Here is a 19719-nt window from a genome sequence, read left to right on the forward strand (position 1 = left end):
CGAATGAAAAAGCAAGTTATTTGAAAAATGACCATGCTTCCATTATTCTATCAAGTTACATTAATAACCTGGAATTAGTAATTGGATCTCACCTGAGATTTTGAAAAGCTTTCAAAAATAAGGTTTTCGTTACAAAGAAGAAAACGGTGAAATTTATGTTAGAGATCACTAACCAAGAACAGGTTTCACCAGTGGGCGGGGTTCACTTTTCATTTCTAAAGAATTCTTGCGTTATCGGTTATATCGAGCTATGGTTTAACATCGATACTGAAATTCAACAAAATTGTTTTTAAGTATTTTTATCTTTTAAAACATGCTAATCTGAGTCGTATTGAAAAAAAGCTATTTTCATGAAAAGCACATTGACTTTTCATTCAAATAAGAACATAAAGTGGAAGGCGTCGGGCGTGTGGGCCCACACACCCCAGAAATATCGGGATCTATACGATTTTCCCTTATAACTTCTTTTATTTTTCCACAAATATCTTGTTTTACATTTTTTTCAAAGTTGGCTCCCTTCGAAATAATTTCCTGAGCACTTGCCCTTTCCTATGATAATGACAAGTTTTCAAATGACAAAGGACAAGACCGACACTTTTCTCATTTTCACAGACCCAGAATGCAAACGCATCTGATGCAGGGAACTTGTAAATTCTCATATACTGTATGTACAATAATGTGGAAATAAATAACTGAAGTCCGAAGATAAGCAAAATGAAACATTGCCCGCTTGCAAGGGGAAGCGACGAGTAATTTCTGTCATTGTATGGTATTTTTACCATACGATGTCCTAATCAAATTATCAATTTGATTAGGGGAAATCCCAATAAATTATCAATTTCAATAAATCGACGTCCCTTTATAGACTCGTATGGTATGGTCACTCGTATGGTATTTTACATCATTGTCGTATTTTAGTGCATGTTAAGACTTACCTTTAGAGTCCATAACTACGAATTAAATAAAAAACAAGTTTTTTCAACTGAAAGTAAGGAGCAACATTAAAACTTAAAACGAACGAAAATTATTACGTATACGAGGGGGTTCGCCCCCTAGTCAATACTATGCTCTTTACGCTGAAGTTCTAATTTTGTTCCAATTCCTTAAGAATGACCTCGGAATCACAAAGGCCGTCTAATTAGAGTAGATAGCTGTTTTGAAAGTACTAAAAAACTTTACAGTAAAGAGTAAGGCATTGAATAGGGGTGAACCCCTCATATACGTAATAATTTCTGTTTGTTTTAAGTTTAATGTTGCTCCTTACTTTGAGTTGTAAAAACCTTTTTTTTATTTAATTTCTGATCGTTTTTTAAATAATGCTGGGAAATCCGACTCCCCCTTCATAGAAATGTCGCTTCCTCCGTGAAAACATCCTCCATGGAAAGATCCTCCCACGCAACTATCTTAAAATTTTGATCGGGTGACTTTTTGGGAAAAAATGAGCGTGGGAGGGGCCTAGTTGCCTTCAAGTTTTTTGGTCACTTGAAAAGGGCACTAGAACTTTTAATTTCCGTTCAAATAAGCCCTACCCTGATATTCTAGAACCGTTGGATTGATACGATCACCCCTGGAAAAAAAAAACAACAAATAAACACGCATCCATGATCTTTCTTCTGGCAAACAATACAAAATTCCATATTTTTGCAGATAGAAGCTTGGAACCTCTACAGAAGGATTTTCTGATACGCTGAATCTGATGTTTTGAATTTAATTAAAATTCTGTCACTTTTAGTGGGTGTTTCCTCCCTTTTTTCGAAAATAAAGCAAATTTTTCAGGCTCGTAACTTTTGATGGGTAAGACTAAACTTGATACAACATAAATATTTGAAACAAGCATAAAAATCTTATTCTTTTGATGTATCTACTGGTATCAAAATTACTTTTTTTAGAGTTTCGGTTACTATTGAGTCGTACACTCCTTCAGTTCGTTATCACGAACTCTTTGATGACTTGTCTTGCTCTGAGATGTCAGTATTAAGATATATGTTTCTTCTGTTACAAGCCAATTTGCTACGATCCTGCAGCTATAACATTCACCGAAAGGGCAAAATTATCATATAATTGAATTCATTAATCTCATACTTATTCCTTCCAAGTCAGAATGATAATATTGTGACTCGGACTTTTTCTTGGAGAAGCATCTAAATTTTGGTAAAAAAAAATTTAGAAAATTGTCCTTTTTTCGAAGATTTTGAAAAGTAGTCAGAAAAAAACACCTTAGGTCTTCTGAAGTCCCATATTCTGTTTCTTCAACACGTTGAAATGGGTCTAAAATCAATAAATTTAGGTCAACTACATTTATATTTCTTTGGTATTGTGAAGAGGTGTCGGCTTTTCCAACATAAGAGTTGCGGGAGCAACATTTTAATTTTTTGTCATCGGTTGAAAGCCATGATTGACGACCTTTCCAAATATTTAAAATGGTGTGTCTTCTTCTTCTTAAAAATAAATAAATAAAAATGACGAGACATTCGTTACATACAGTCTCGAAATAAGCTGTTTCTTTTCAAAATCAGTTTCAGCTCTATTCCTTTACACAATCAATATTACTTCAACCCAAAACACAAAACCTAAACCAATTTCACAGTTCTGTTTCCCGCTTGCTCGCATACTTAAACAGAGCATTCTAATTGAAAACAGAAGCATGGTTCAAAGAAACAAAACCTTGTTACATGCACTTGAGATAGTACTTTCCAACATAAAATACTAAAACACCGTAACAACCCACAGACTGAAGGGTTTGGATCAAGTATAAGTAAAAACCATCCTTTTTGGCTCCCGACAAGAATGATACGCAGCATTCTATAATGTATTGGTATATTCATCAGTATGGCGAGGACTCCACACTTTCAGTACAAACCACACAGTTTAGACTCTGCCACTTTTTCGCAGTAAAATTACGTCAGCGATATAGGAAAAAAAATGACAAGACCATAGTGTTACTGCCGCAACACAAGACTGAAGTTATGTACGAATATAAACTTGTTTCTGCCTCACAATTATTTCCAACTATGCGTGATTAAGAACTCTCTTACTAGCTTCTTTCCTTATGCAAACAAGATTTCTAAATGTGTTTCTTTGTTTATCCAGTTATTTAACCTTGAGTGTTTATATGAATCAGAGTAAGCAGCCCCTTGATTTTGAAAGCCATTCTCCTAACCTTTCCTTATTTGCATCAAGCTCATTATTCAAATATGAAGGATATGGAATGGAAAAGGGCGTGTCAGCTATTTATCGTAATAACTTTTCCTACTTTTTCTTCATTAGAAAACTTCATTACCTGAATGTAGCATAAGAGACAATAAGATATGGGAAGAGAATCATGCTTTTTAAGTTTTGATTCATAAAAGCATGCCTTACTGAACCTGAATCTAAACTTGAATTAATTTAGAGAATGATTAGCCATTTTTTTTTTCTTCAGCAGAGTGGAGCAGATGCATGTATAAATTAAAGTCCTCTGGGCTCGTGATTCCCTCAAATTTCAAGGTTTGTCAGATCCAGATTGAGATATTTACTTCGACAAAAAAAAGAAGAAAAAAGAACACAACTACATCATAAAAGAAACTCAAGACCCACATAAAATACAAAACTCCTGTAGGTGGCCACCTTTTAACATAAAAGTTATTCAATTAATATTAAAACTTAAAACGAACAGAAATTACTCCGTATATGAAAGGGGCTGTCCCCTCCCCTCCTCAACGCCTCGCTCTTTACGCTAAAGTTTTTTATTGTTTTAAAAAATAAAGTTGTGAAACAGAGTCAAACTATAGCTTAAGGAGCGAGGTGTTGAGGAGGAGACAGCCCCTTTCAACGAGCTGTAAGCAGGGAGCAATGTGGCGAAATAGTAACCGAAACTCTAAAAACGGAATTTTGATATATCTAAAGAATCGGCTTATTATGTTGGTTCTATTAAGCTTAGTGTTACGCATAAAAAATTACGAGCCTGATAAAATTTTCCTGATTTTCAAAAAAGGGGGAAAACAGCCCCTAAAAGTTAAGGAATCTTAATGTGAATGAAACCATCAGATTTGGCGTATCTGGGAACCTTGATGTATAATTTTCAAGCTTTCATCTGCAAAAATGTAGAATTCTGTATTTTTTGGCCAGAAGAAAGATCACGAATGCGTGGCATGCGTGTTTATTTGTCTGTTGTTTGTTTTTTCTTTTTCTCAGGGGTGGTCGCATCACACCATTAATCCTAGAATATCAAGAAAGGGCTCACTCGAGCGGAAATTAAAATTTCTAGTGCCCTTTTTAAGTGCCCAAAAAGGTTGGAGGGCAACTGGCCCCCCTCCCACCCACCACGTTTCCTAAAGGTCTTTCTTTTTCTTACTTACTTAGACTTAAAGCTCCTGTTGGTGGTCCAGCGTAGAGAGAGATATGACTCTTCGCCTCCGTTCCGAACGGTCCTGCGCAAGCGTGACTGCTTCTTGGAGATCAGTACCGATCACGGAGAGGTACTGGGTAAGGCTGTCCCTCCATTTGAACTGGGATCTTTCCCGGGGGCACTTACAACCATGTTGAGGGGTATCAAAATTGAAAAGTGTGCTGGCGGGTGCATCTTCTGGAATGCGAATTAAGGGGCTAAACCACCGTAGGATTCTTACGGCGAGCTGACAAGAGTTGGGGGTCTGATCTGTTAATGTCAGCAGTCGGGTGTTTGAGACGAAATCATACCACTTGATCCCTTCGATTCGTCTTAGGAAGTTTGTTTGGACCGCATCTATGGTATAACAAACAGAAGCAGCTACCGGCCGAGTTTTAGCACCGTAGAGAAGGACTTGCGTTGCGGTCGTGTTGTAGATCCGCATTTTGTTTTTCGGCTAATGTTGGGCTTTGACCACAAGGAACGACATAATCGAGCCATAATAAACGCGGCTTTCACGATGGACGACTGGACTTCCATTTCAATTAAGGCGTTATCCGAAAAGACAAATCCAAGGTAAGTAAAAGACTTGACAACTTCAATAGTGTACCCTAATACGTTGAATGGTGGTAAGTTGGCGGAATTTCCTGCGGGGTCGATGATCATTATTTTTGTTTTCTGCCAGCTAATATGTATTCCCACTTCCAAGGCTTCTTCTGAAAGTGTATTGACAGCTGCCTCGAGTTCAGCTGCTGAAGTGCATATCAAGGCAATATCATCTGCGATGTCGCAATCGGCTAGGACTCTATCACCATATTTCAGTTCAAATTGTAGCCGATTCATGGTTCGATCCATGATATAATCAATCACCGCCTTTAAAAGTTCAGGAGCAGCAACACAGCCCTGCCTTATCCCAGTATCTATTTCGAATAGTCGGCTTCGGTGACCATTAACCTGGACGAAGCTTTTTGTCCAGTGTAGAGCGCCTTGAACAGGCGGTAATATTTATCAGGGAGACCCGTTCATTTTAATATCAGCGAAAGGGACTCACGGTCGATCGAGTCGAAAGCTGCTAAAAGTCCTCCAGTCAAAATTCTGAGATATCATTTTTATTCAGCATAGTTTAAAAGCCCAGTAACCTTGTCTTTGAGGATAACATAACCCCCCATGGCCCCTGGGAAAAGTTTTGTAAGTCAGAAAATTTGCCCATTATTTACGTATAGTATTTCTTATTGGGAAGTATGCCGGAATTTTCCAGGGAGGGGGAATACTTTTCTGCTGGTGGGGTTTTCTACGGGAACAATCTTCCGTGGGGAGGGAAGTACCCGGGGGGGGGGTAAGTTTTCCAAGGGAAATTTTACACTGGTGTAATTTGCTATGATTGCTATACAAAATTCTTTTTATTTTTCTTACTGTATGTTTGCTGAATCAACTTTACAGTTGGAAATATTAAAGGGAAATATTTACCGGGTTGGAAGTGTCTAGAGTACCATTCCAAAGGGGGGGGGGGATTTTCCACGGGAGAAATTCTCCATGGGAGAGTTAACCACAGGATTAATTCTCCAGAGGGAATTTTCTGCGGGACCACCTTTCTACTAGGGGCGGGGATATTTGTGAGAAGAATTTTCCACGGAGGGGGAATTTTATACATGATTTAAAAACAATCAGATATTAAAGTTTTTTTCAAATAAAAGTGGGCAAAGAAAAAAATTTCAACCGGAATCGTCCGCAAGAAATTTTTCAGGGGTAATTTTCAGCTAGAATGGAATTGTCTGTGGAACAGTCTTCTGGCCGGGGATTTTATTTGGAAAGAACTTTACATGAAGGGATTTTCGTAATGGTAAGGATTTTTACATGGAGGGGGAGCCATATTTCCTGGCATTGTATCAGAGGGCAGCCCCTTCATACACATAATAAATAATTTAGGTTTTATACGGCAAGATTTTCACTTTGGGAGGGTATTTTCTGAAGGTAAACATTCTAGAGGAAGCTTTAAACGGGGGAAACTTTTTCAAAATTAACATATAAATTCTGTTTTAATTGTTCATGTACGGTGAGCCAAATTCGAACCTGCATTAGTTGAAAAACGTTCAGAAATCAGGTACAACGCTAAAGCGTTGCCTATAGTAAAGGCCATATGGCTTTAATGTTTTATTGTTTTTTTTTTCAGAGGCACTTCATATGGAAGGGGTGTTCGTATAAACTTCGGAGGGGGCTCATTCGACTGGAAATCGGAAGTTTTAGTTCTCTTTTTAAGAGTCAAAAGTGACTGAGGGCAACTAGCCCCACCACGCCCTTTTTTCGCCAAATGCATCCGATAAAATTTTTGAGATAACAGTTTGTTAAAATAGTTAAAAAATCAGATAAAAAAAAAAACACTGGTGTCGACACAACCCTCCAGGGCCCGGGGTAGGCAATGCAAGTTCTGCCCTGGGGGCGTATATGGTTTGTATGGAAGGGATGCTTGTATAAACTTCAGAGAGGTCTCATTTAATTGGAAATTGATCACTTGTTATAGTTCACTTGTTAAGAGTCAAAAGAGATCGGAGGGCAAATAGCCTCTCTCTCGCGCCTTTTTTTTCCCCAAACCTATCCGATAAAAATTTTTAGATAGCCATTTTGTTAAAAATAGTTCAAACATTAGATAATAAAAACTCCTGGGTCGACAAAACCCCCAGAGCCTGGGGGCAGGTGTTTTAAGTTATGCCGCGGAGGCATCTAAGGTTTTTATGTAATGGTTGGTCGTATAAACTTCAGAGGTGGCTCACTTGATAGTAAATTGAAAGTTCTAGTTGCCTTTTTATGAGTCGAAGGAGATCACAGGGCATCTAACCCCGGCCCCCTCCCACATACATCCTTATTTCTCCAAATACATCTGATTAAAGTTTTGAGATTGCCAGTTTGTTTGAAATAGTCCAACGATCAGATAACAAAATTCGGGCTCAAAATAACTCCCCCCCCCAGAGCCCGGGGGAAGGGTTTTAACTTACGCCCTGGAAGTATATAAAACTTTTGTTAAAGAAGTGGTCATAGGAACCTTGGAGGGTACTCAAATGATTAGAAATTGAAAGTTCTAATTCCCTTTTTAAGAGTCAAAAATAATCTGATGGCAACTAGCCATCCCCCCAACCCTCTCTTCCCCAAATGCGTCCGGTCGAATTTTCTATACAGCCGTTTTGTACAAAATACGCCAAAGATCATATAGCGAACACTCCAGGGATAACACAGACCCCAGAATTTGGGGACAAGTGTTGTAGTATATGTCCCGGGGTATATAAGGTTTATTATAGAAGGGATGGTAGTATAAACCCCGGAGGGGGCTCATTCTATTTTAAATCGCAATTTCTAGCGCTATTTTTAAGTCGAAAGTTATCGGAGGGCAACAAGATCCCCCCCGAAAGGCCCTTTTTCCGCCAAGTGAATCCGATCAAAGTTTTGAAATAGCCATTCTGTTCAGAACATTTAACAAATAAACTTTCAAATGGAATAAATCCATTTATTTAGACAGTGAAAAAACAGGTACAAAACTCCAGATATTTCGATCACATATACAGCAACCATCTTCAGGTTCTGTTTCTTCTATTTTTGTGTCGAAAATAGAACATTTTAAAGATAAAATAACAAAAACTCCGGGGTTGACACAACCCTTGAGAGCCCGGGGACAAGTTTTGTAAGTTATGCAACCGGGGCATATAAGATTTTTATGTAAGGAGTGGTCGTATAAACTTCAGAGGTGGATCATTTGTATAGAAATTGAAAGTTCTAGTTACCTTTTTAAGATTTAACAGTAAATAGAGTGCATATCCCCCCCTTACACATATCCTCTTTTCCCCAAACACATTTAATCAAAATTTTGATATAATCATTTTGTTTGAAATAGTCCAACGATCAGATAAAAAAATCGGGGTTAATATAACCTCCCCCAGAGCCCGGAAGAAGGGTTGTAGCTTATGTCCTGGGGTATATAAGGTCCTTATGGTGAAGGTAAACTTTGGAGGGGACTCAAATGACTAGAAATCGAAAGTTTTAGTTTCCTTTTTGAGAGTCAAAAATAATCTGACGGCAACTAACTCCCCCACCACCAACCGTATTTTCCCCAAATGCGTCCGATTATTTTTTAAGATTTTATTTTGTCAAAAATAGACCAAAGATCATATAATAAAAAGCTCAGAGGTTTGCACAACCCCCAGAACCCGGATGCAAGTGTTGTAAATTATGCCCCGAGGCATATAAGGGTTTTGTGGAAGGAATGATCGCATAAACTTCATCAGGGGCTCGTTCCATTGGAAATTAAAAGCTCTAGTTTTCTTTTTAAGAGTCAAAAGGCACCGGAGGGTAATTAGCCCTTCTACCCTTTTTACCCAAAATTCCTCCGATTGATTTTGAGTCATTTTGTTAAAATAAGTCAAAACATCAGATAAAAAAAAACTCCAGGGTCAACTTAACCCCCCAAAGCCCGGGGGGAAGTGTTGCATCCTTGGGGCAAATTATGAGACTTAGCCTTAATAGTAGTTGTATCACTGTAGTTGCATAATGTGTATTATTATTACCAGTATTAACAGTATTAGCAGCAGCATTAATAGTAGTAGTAGCAGGTATATTTTACCTTTCGGTCAGTTGAACATCCCACTCATGATACCCCTGAAGTTTGCTCTTGATACGGTCCGTCGTTCCAAAAATATTGCTGATACGCCCGTATCAGCGATCTGTATGCACATAATATGCTTTGATTTAGCTCAACTTTACCCTCAACGTTTCCTCAGATGTTTATTTCAATGCCCTCGAACTTAGTTGTACCCACTAGAGAAGCAGTAGTTTAGTGATAGTAGTGGTAGTAGTAGCAGCAGTAGCGTGCAAATTTTAACTTTATGGTCAGCTGACCATCTCCCTCATCCTTTCCTGAAAGTTCAAAGTTAATTTACTCAGTCATTCCTGAGTTACTTCGTTTTGACAACCCATATACATATAACATGCTTTGATTTAGTTCTACACTCCATTGATGTCTCAAAACTTAGTTTGGATGTTCGTTTTTGGGAAATGATGGGGGTGAGGGGGGCTGGTGCTCTAAAATTACTTTTGACTCTTAAAAAGGGCAATAAAACTTCCCATATCAAATCAAGTAAGCCCCATTTCAAGGTTATACAACAACCCATTCCATAAAAACCTTATATGCCCCAAGGCATAACTTACAGCCCTTTCTCCAGGACTCCAGGGGTTTTGCGAACCCTGGAGACATTGTTATATGTTCTTTGGACTATTTTGTTTTAAAATGGATATCTCACAATTTCAATCAGATGAGTTTAATGAAAAGTGGAGTTGTTAGATGGAAGAGGCTAGCTGACCTCCATCACTTTTGAATCTTAAAAGAGCTTCCGATTTTCAGGCAAATGGGTCACTTTTAAAGTTTATACAACCATCACTTCCATAAAAACCTTAATTGCTCCCGGGGCATAACTTACAACCCTTTCCCCCAGGTCCTGGTGGTTTGTAACAACCCCAAAAACCCTGTTATATGAACTTAGGACTATTTTCAACAAAATGGCTATCTCGAAATTTCTATTAGATAAATTTCAGAAAACGCGACGATGGCGGGGGGGGAGGTAGCTGCCCTTTGACAACTTTGACTCTTATAAATGGTACTAAAACTTCTGATTACCAATCCAATAAGACCCCTCCGAAGTTTATACGACCACCCTTTTTATAAAAACATTATATGCCCCCAGGGCATAAGTTACAACCCATGTCCTGAGGGCTGTGGGGTGATTGTCATTCTCAAAGACATAATTTCCAGACTCTTCAACTACGCTGAACAAAGTTGCTATTTCAAAATTTTGATTGCATATGTTTGGGGAAATGATGGGCGTGGAAGGGGGAGGGGAGAAGGCTGGATGCTCTCAAATCACTTTTGACTTTTAAAGAGGGCATTATAACGTCCAATTTCAAATCAAACAAGCCCCATCTGAAGTCTATACGACCAGCCATTCCAAAAAACGTTGTATGCCCCCAGGGCATAACTTATAGCCTTTGCCCCAGGGCTCTGTGGGGTTGCGCCAACCCTAGAGGCATTTTATATGTTCTTTGGACCTTTTTTTTTTAACAGAATGGCTATGTCACAATTCCAGTCAGATGCGTTTGGTAAAAAGAAGATTAGTTGGGGGGGGGCTAGTTGCCCCCCAATCACTTTTGGCTCTTAAAAGAGAACTATAACTTCCAATTTTCAACCAAATGAGACTCCTCTAAAGCTTATAAAACTATCCCTTCCGTAAGAACTTTAAATACCCCTGAGGCATAACATAGAACCATTACCCCCAGGCTCTGGGGGTTTGTTTCAACCACAAAAGCCTTGTTATATGAACTTTGGATTATTTTGAATAAAATGGCAATCCCAAATTTCAATTGGATGCATTTCGGTAAAATATGACGTGTGTGTGTAGGGGTGGGGTGTGGGGATAGCTTCCCTCTGATCATTGTTACTCCTAAAAAGGGCACTACAACTTCTGATTAAACAGCCAATGAACCCCCTCCGAGGCTAAAACGACCACCCTTTCTATAAAAACCTTATATAACCACAGGGCATAGCTTACAACCCTTGCCCTGAGGTCTCTAGGTGGGTGGTCGTCCTCAAAGACATAATTTCTGGATCTTTCAGTTACGTTGAACAAAATGGCAATCTAAAAATTTTGACTGGCTGTGTTTGGGAAAATGAGGGGCGGGGAAGGGGGTGGGTGTTGTTGTCCTCTAATTGCTTTTGACTACTAAAAAGGGCACTAGCCCTTTCAATTTCAAATCCAATGAGCCTTCAAAGCTTCTATGACAACTCCTTCAAAACTTAGGCAGCGCTATTGCACTGCTTATGATTTCTGGTCATTTTGAGTTATTGTAGGTTTCCATTTCTTCTGATCTTAAGTTTAATATGGCCTTTACTTTTCTTAAAAAGAACTTCTTTTTTGGAAAGTTTTTTAAAACTAATCAGATAAAAAAACAAGTTATTTTTAAACTGAAAGTAAGGATCGACATTAAAACTTAAAACGAACAGAAATTATTTCGTATATAAAAGGGGTTTCCCCTTCCCCAAAGCCCCGCTCTTTACGCTAAAGTTTTAATTACTTTGAAAAGTAGAGTTGTGACAAAGAGGCAATCTTTAGCGTAAAGAGCAGGGTGTTGAGGAGGAGACAGTCCCTTTCATATACGGAATAATTTCTTTTCGTTTCAAGTGTTATTGTCGCTCCTTACTTTCAGTTATTGTTTTTTTTACTTAAAATCCATTAAAAGTACTTCTGTTTGTTTTAATTGCTGTGAGCAAGCAGTATAAACAGTTCATGATAACGAACTGTAAGTAAGGAGCGACCCGGCTCAAAAGTAGCCGAAACTCTAAAAAACGGAATTTTGATACCAATAGATACATCAGAATAATCCAATTTTTATGCTGATTTAAAATATATATGTTTCGTCAAGTTTAGTTATACCCATCAAAAGTTATGCGCCTGAGAAAATTTGCCTTATTTTCGAATAAGAGGGGAAAACAACCCCTATAAGTCATAGAACTTTAATGAAAATCATACTATCAGGATTCAGCGTAACATCGATTCCTTCTATAGAATTTTCAAGCCCCTATCTGCAAAAATGTGGAATTTTGTATTTTCTGCCAGAAGAAAGATCACGGATGCGTGTGTATTTGTTTGTTTTTTCTCTTTTTTTTCCTAGGGGTGATCGTATAAATTCAGTAGTTTTAGAATATTGTGAGAGGGCTCATTCAAAAGGAAATTAAAAGTTCTGGTGCCATTTTTAAGTAACCCAAAACATTGGAGGGCAATTCGGCCCCCTCCCACGCTCATTTTTTTCCCGAAGTCACCCAATCAAAATTTTGAGATAGCCATTTTGTTCAGCATAGTTGAAAATCTAACTAATGGGTCTTTAAGGATGACTTAATCCCCCACAGTTCCCAGGGGAAAGGCTGAAAGTTATAAACTTTGCCCATTGTTTACATACAGTATTGGTTATTGGGAAGTATACAGGTGTTTCCAGGAGGAATCTTTTTCTAGTGGGTGGGGGGGGGGGGGTTGGGGCTACGGGGGAGGATCTTTCCATGGAGGTTATTTCCTTGGGGGAAGGAACATTTCCCAGCATTATTTAAAAAACGATCAGAAATTAAATAAAAAAAACAAGTTTTTTTCAACTGAAAATAAGGAGCAACATTAAAACTTAAAACGAACAGAAATTATTACGTATATGAGAGAATTCGCCCCCTAGTCAATACCTCGCTCTTTACACTAAGGTTTTTTAGTACTTTCAAAAGAGCTATCTATTCTAATTAACCAACCTTTGTGATTCAGGGATTCGTGATTCGAAAAAAATTCAAACTTTAGCGTAAAGAGCGTGATATTGACTAGGGGGCCAACTCCCAAATATACGTAATAAAAACATACGAATATAGAAATTCGTTACGTAAGTTAATTCGTAAGTTACGTCAGAACAAAATTTCGAGAAAGCCAATTAGACCAAAAAAGGAAAATTGATATGCGAATTTCTTTTTAATTATTCATGTACGGTGAGCCAAAATCAAAGCTGCATTAATTCAAAAACGCTCAGAAATTAAATAAAAAAACATCTTTTTTTAACTGAAAGTAAGGAGCGACATTAAAACTTAAAACGAACAGAAATTATTCCGTATATGAAAGGAGCTGTCCCCTCCGCAACGCTTCGCTCTTTACGCTAAAGTTTGATTCTTTGTCACAACTTTACTTTTTAAAACAATAAAAACTTTAGCGTAAAGAGCGAGATGTTGAGGAGGGGACAGCCCCTTTCATATACGGAATAATTTCTGTTCGTTTTAAGTTTTAATGTCGCTCCTTACTTTCAGTTAAAAAACTTGTTTTTTTAGTTAATAATGTATCAAAGAAGAATTTGTTCAACCTCCGTGATAAGGTAAACAAAATTTTGATTTCAAAAGCCTAGTTTGTCAACTATTTTTCAAAGTGAGGAAAGAAGGTACAACTCATGTGGGGAAAAAGAAGATTTTTCAAAGATCTGAGCTGCCAAATACGCTAGAAAAGATGGTTTGGAAAATGCTCTGTTCTAGTCAATTTACCTATTTTAACTGGAAAAATTGGGGTTACTTGCCTAATTTGTGTCTATCAGTATTAAATGTACGCTAAAGCCAGTGTCTTGAGTGTTATTAATTAGCTTGCTAAAAGTAATGATTTCTGTCTCATCACTAATTAATTGCGATTTGCACGGCCACGAGAGCTCAAGAAGTATAAGATCAACGCTTGCTGTGTCCTGGATACAAGAATGAATGACATCCTGTCTAAAATAATGACTATCAGGAAAACTGACTCATTCCAGTTCTACGAATCAGGCCCCACTGATGGTTCGGGCTACCGCGGATATGAATTCTTCTCAGATACACTCTATTCCATATTGTATAGCAACCAGAGGGTCACTAATTTCACACATCGTGACAATCAGACTCAGAGGTCGTATAATCCACAGTAACATTATCGTTGTCCACGCTCCGAGAAGGGACAGCAGTGATGCGCTCGAAGATACTTGCTACTACGACCTTCAGAGGAAAATAGAAAAGATAACAAGACAGGATATGATCTTTCTTATCGCTGACTCGGGAAAGAAATAAGGGGATCGGCTGATATACATTTTTTTATGTGCAACTTATCCAGATGATGGCACCAGATTTCCCCAGGTAATTTTGCTTGTCCTTGGGAGTAGAGCCACCAGCTAAGTCTGACAATGGTGGAGAGAGCAGCAGAGTTGAGTCAAAGTGTATTTGTTGTCAATACTTTTCAATACACACCTGGTGCAGCAATGTTCGAAATGTACGGTGACTTAAAGAACGTACATCTTCTACCAAAAACACCTGAAAAAAATACAATAAACCATGCGGTTCCTGCTTAATGTTCACTTGCGTGGGTGAAAGATTCAAGATTCACTCGGTTAAAATCATGATATCGAGTCAGTGGCACAGCTAAGGGGGAGAAGTGGTTTTGTAACGTGAGGAGGGTTGTGGGGTTCTAAGGTATCACTGACTTTTGCCAACACCTTTGAAAATTTATTTATATACCTTGGAAATTTAGCTGATGTTTCCGCATTTGTTGGCATACTGAACTATTTTGTTGATTCATTCTTTAAATCCCTCCTCCAAACTTAAAACTCTAGCTGTATAACTGTATCTAGTGGGCCTAGATTGGATTCGTTATTAAGAGACCATATCATATGAATGTAAAGTGAAGTTTTGACATTAATATGTGAATGATTAAAATTCAAAGTCCGGCTATTGAAATTTGGATTTAAATATTCCATTTCAATAAATATCTTATACTTTTTTCAATCAGATTTTCACGTATTTGTGTTTGTGTAATTAAATCAGCTTCTTTAATTAAATTTTCTCTTATGTGTCACTTCCGCAAATATTTGCCATTTATTTATGTGCTCAGAAGGAAGCTGCTGATCAGAAAAGGTAATAAAATCAAACAATTCTTGTAAATAGCCTAATTTTTGGAATTCAAAGTGAATTATTGAGGCTCTTCTTTGGTGTGTAATAGACGAGGGACAAACATGTGAGTATGAGCATGGGTGTTTAAAATTTAGTTATTTTTATTTTCGGAGGGGAATCTACCGGCAAATTACATCGGTATCGTATCGGTGCAATACCGATGTATAAGTATCTGCATCGGACCCATAAAACCCATATTGGCCGGGCCCTAGTAAAAAGACCCCAGACCAATCACATTCTTGTGAGCAGGTGATGGAGGAATTTCTTGATAAAGAACATAGTAGAGGAGGGGGTACCAGCGCGATCCCTCACCCCTGCTGCCATCTACAATTTAGTTTAATGCTGACGGGACATAATTTATTCAAGGATTATCGATCGAGTCTAATGTGGGTGTGTCAAGGTCAATCGATCTGTTGTTGTTTGGCCACGTGCGAATGGCATGAGGGGTGATTTACATAATCGACGGGAGAATTATTGATTCACGAGCGTGGGGAATTATGAAACAATATGGTCATAGAGTCCCTAGGGAGAAAGATTACGTAATCGCTCAATGACCTCTTTTTCCAAGATCGATTTATTTGTTGTTTCTATGTGTAATAACTCGGGGGCGAAGGTTGCACATGCGCATTGAATTCGAACGGGAACAATGTTATTGATCTATGACTCGAGGGGGAAGTGAAGTTCCGAGAACTTGATTGCGTAATCGATTGGGAATTTTATTGATCCGATAACTGGAAACAGTTAGATCACGTGTTTCCTTCTCAGCCAATCAGCGAGTCGGTTACATACCTCTTCTGAGCCAATAAGCGAGTCGGGTAAAAATTATCGGCGGAGGGCCAATAAGGCAGGGATTTTTTCTACAGGTCTATTATTAGGTGAATAAAAATAAAAGGAGTGAGAAGAAGAAGAACAGTTTTACTTTAATAATTTGGATATATATTTGTGTGTGTGTTGACGATGGCGATGAGTGGAATGTTTACCCTATTAGAAGTTGATGGTGGAGTTGATGATAATAGTACAAGAGCACCAAACATTGCGGTGGAAATCACGAAAGGATCACGGCTTTGTCTGGAATGGGATGCAGTATATGCAAGATATGTGATATCCTTGAGCAAATTTAAAATGGAGGATCAATTATGTTTTGCCGCTAAAGTTGATATAGCACATGTGAATAGACTTCAATGTGCTTTAAGTGCATTGGTGAAACATATTGAAGACAATAAACAGTATCGCTGATTGTACATGCTCTGTATTATTGATGTTGTTGTTGTTGTTGTAATTATTCAATAAAATTGTTTCGAAATCGAAAATGTTCCCTTTTCTTTTCTGGTTAGGTTAGGTTAGGTTAGGTTAGGTTAGGTCAGGTTAGGACCTAACCTAACCTAACCTAACCTAACCTAACCTAACCTAACCTGACATAATCGCTATGGAAATTATTGATTCACGAAGGGGAGAATTAAGAAACATTAAGGTTTCTTTAATCTTTATGCCTGACCTGTGAACTTGATTTACATAATCGGCGGGGAAATTGTTGATTCACAAAGAGGGAATTAAGAAACATTAAGGCTTCTTTAATCTTAGGTCTGAGGGATAAACGTTCTTTAGGACAGAGAGAAAAATTAATATTCTATTTTTAAATAGGGCTTCATTGATCTTTAGTGTCAGGAATCATAAATGACATCACTTGTTATCTTGGAATTATGCGGGAGTCTAAAGAGATAGAAATTCTATTTTTAAATACGGCTTCACGGAGCTTTAAGTCGGAGAGATAAATTGATATTCTAACGAAACCATAATAGTTTAGCTAGGAAAATTTATGAGATGAAGAGATTAACGTAGGAAAGGGTTTCCTAGAAATTTGAAATGTGAAAGTACTGAGATGCCAAACAAAAGGAACACGATGAAATTACTTTTAGGGATTATTTGGGCGAAACGGTTTTAGACAGCTTATGGAATTATTTCGGCGAAACCGTTAGAGACGTTGATTTAAAAGATGATTTAAAAGATGATTTTTGAGTGTGGTCGTTATAATACACAAGTTCCATTGAACTGTGTTGTGAGGTCCCCTACCACAACCCCAAACAGCCCCGAACGCCCTACCCCGATCCAAAGGGTTCCAATCCCCCTACCCCAACCCCGAAGGAAGCCCCCGGTCCTCAAAGCCCCCCAAACTCCCAAAGGCCCTCCACCGGTCCCCCAAAGGCCCACCCAGACCCCCAAAGGCCATCCCCAGGCCCCAAATGTCCCCCAGGCTCCCAACTGTCCCCCCGGACACTCAAAGGCCCCCCAAGCTCCCAAAGGGCCACCGGCGCCCCAAAGGCCCACCCAGACCCCCAAATGCCATCCCCGGGCCCCCCAAAGGCACATCGAGCTCCCAAAGGACCAACGGGGTCCCAGAGGCCCTCCACCGGTCCCCAAATGTCCCCCAGGCACCCAAAGGCCCTCCCGGCGCCCCAAAGACCCACCCAGACCCCCAAATGCCATCCCCGGACCCCAAAGCCCATCCCCCCGTCCCCAAAGGTCCCCCCCAGCTCCCAAAGGACCACCGACCCTCAAGGGACCCACAGACCCACAAAGGCACTCCCCGAGCACACGTCTTTCGTTGATGTGTGTTTTCTGAAACCTATGATTCGGGATGTGTAGTTTGCTACTTCAGGCTTTTCTGAGCTAAGGTTTCCTAGTATTTCGTAGGTGAATGTTGTCTGAAACCAATAGTTTGGGATGAGTAGTTTGCTATTTCAGGCTTTTATGAGCTAGGTTTCTTAGCCTTTCGTTGATGTGTGTTGAGTGAAACTTATGATTTGGGATGGTTAATTTGCTATTTTTGACTTTTATGAGCTAGATTTCTTAGCCTATCATATGTGTGTCCTTTCAGAAAATTATGATTTGGGAGGTGTAGTTTGCTTTTTGGACTTTTCAGAGCTAGGATTCTTAGTCACTCATAGGTGTTTGTTGTCTGAAACTTCGAGTTTGGGATGAGTAGATGGCTATTTCAGACTTTTCTGAGCTAAGGTTTCTTAGTATTTCGTAGGTGAATGCTGTCTGTAACTGGAGGTGTAGTTTGCTTTTTGGTCTTTTCAGAGCTAGGATTCTTAGTCACTCATAGGTGTTTGTTGTCTGAAACTTCGAGTTTGGGATGAGTAGTTGGCTATTTCAGACTTTTCTGAGCTAAGGTTTCTTAGTATTTCGTAGGTGAATGCTGTCTGTAACTTATGATTTGGGATATGTAAATTACTATTTCGGGCTTTTCTGAGTTGGATTTCTTAGTCTTTCATAGGTGTGTAGTGTCTGAAACCTATGATTTGGGATGTGTAGTTTGCTATTTTCGACTTTTCTGAGCTAGGTTTCTTAGCCTTTCATAGGTATGTGTTGTCAGAACATTATGATTTGGGATGTGTAGTTTGCTATTTCAGGCTTTTCTGAGCTAAGGTTTTCTAGTATTTCGTAGGTAAATGTTGTCTGAAACCAATAGTTTGGGATGTGTAATTTGATATTTCCGACTTTTCATAACCGGATTTCTTAGTCTTTCGTAGGTGTGTGGTGTCTGAAACCTATGATTTGGGATGTGTGGGTTGCTATTTCAGGCTTTTCTGAGTTGGATTTCTTAGTCTTTCATAGGTGTGTAGTGTCTGAAACCTATGATTTGGAGTGGATGGATTGCTACTTTTGATTTTTCTGAGCTGGATTTCTTAGCCTTTCATAGGTGTTTGTTGTCTGAAACCTATGATTTGGGATGTGTAGTTTGCTATTTTCGACTTTTCTGAGCTAGGTTTCTTAGCCGTTCATAGGTGAGTGTTGTCTGAAACCTATGATTTGGGATATGTAATTTGCTATTTCTGACTTTTCATAACCGGATTTCTTAGTCTTTCGTAGGTGTGTGATGTCTGAAACCTATGATTTGGGGCTGTGTGGGTTGATATTTTTTGACTTTTCTGAGCAGGATTTCATAGCCATTCGTAGGTGTGTGTTGACTGAAACCTATGATTTGGGATGGTTAATTTGCTATTTTTTACCTTTCTAAGCTAGATTTCATAGCCTTTCATAGGTGTGTCCTTTCAGAAAATTATGATTTGGGAAGCATACAAAAACTTACACATGCACACAAAAACTAACACACACACACAAACTAAAAAGTACACACACACACAAAAAAACATACACACACACACACACACACACAAACTTACACAAACACACAAAAACATACACAATCACACGAAAATTTACAATCACACGAAAACTTACATGCACACAAAAACTTACACACACACACACACACACAAAACTTACACACACACACACACACGAAAACTCACACACACACACGCAAAAACTCAAACACACACAAAAACAAAAACACACACACACACAAATACACAAAAACTTACACATGAACACAAAAAAACTCACACACACACACCCCAAAACTTACACACACACAAAAACTTACACACACACACACACACAAACACAAAAACTTACAAATGAACACAAAAACACACACACACACACGCACAAAAACTTACACACACACACACACAAAACTTACACACACACACACGAAAACTAACACACACAAAAAAAAACAAACACACAAAAAAACAAAATCAAAAAAAATTAAAAAAAACAACCAACAAAAAAAACACACAAACAAACTACACAAACACAAACACACACACACACACAAACACAAAATTACACACACAAAAACAAAAAAACTCTCACAACGAACGATATAATAACATATCTAAATTAATATAACAAACAAAATATTACACAAAATCAAAAAAAATTACACACACACACAAAAACTTACACACACACACACACGAAAACTTACACA

The 19719-nt window shown here is 38.5% G+C and overlaps 1 protein-coding gene across 3 annotated transcripts in view; it reads right to left on the bottom strand.

Moving 5' to 3' along the window:
• Window positions 1-19719, bottom strand: part of LOC148941430 (carboxypeptidase D-like) — a 107526-nt gene that overhangs the window by 65388 nt on the left and 22419 nt on the right. Inside the window, exon 1 of one of the 3 annotated variants that reach the window (XM_089104425.1) lies at window positions 14019-14036. The exons of the other annotated variants lie outside the window; for them this stretch is intronic. The gene's annotated coding sequence lies outside the window, so the exon portion shown is untranslated. Of the gene's footprint in view, window positions 1-14018; window positions 14037-19719 lie in introns of those variants that run through there. 3 annotated transcript variants of the gene reach the window in all.

The sequence above is a fragment of the Artemia sp. Qi Xiang Cuo genome, chromosome 18, assembly GCF_049724085.1.
Source record: "Artemia sp. Qi Xiang Cuo chromosome 18, ASM4972408v1, whole genome shotgun sequence".
Taxonomy (NCBI): domain Eukaryota; kingdom Metazoa; phylum Arthropoda; class Branchiopoda; order Anostraca; family Artemiidae; genus Artemia; species Artemia sp. Qi Xiang Cuo.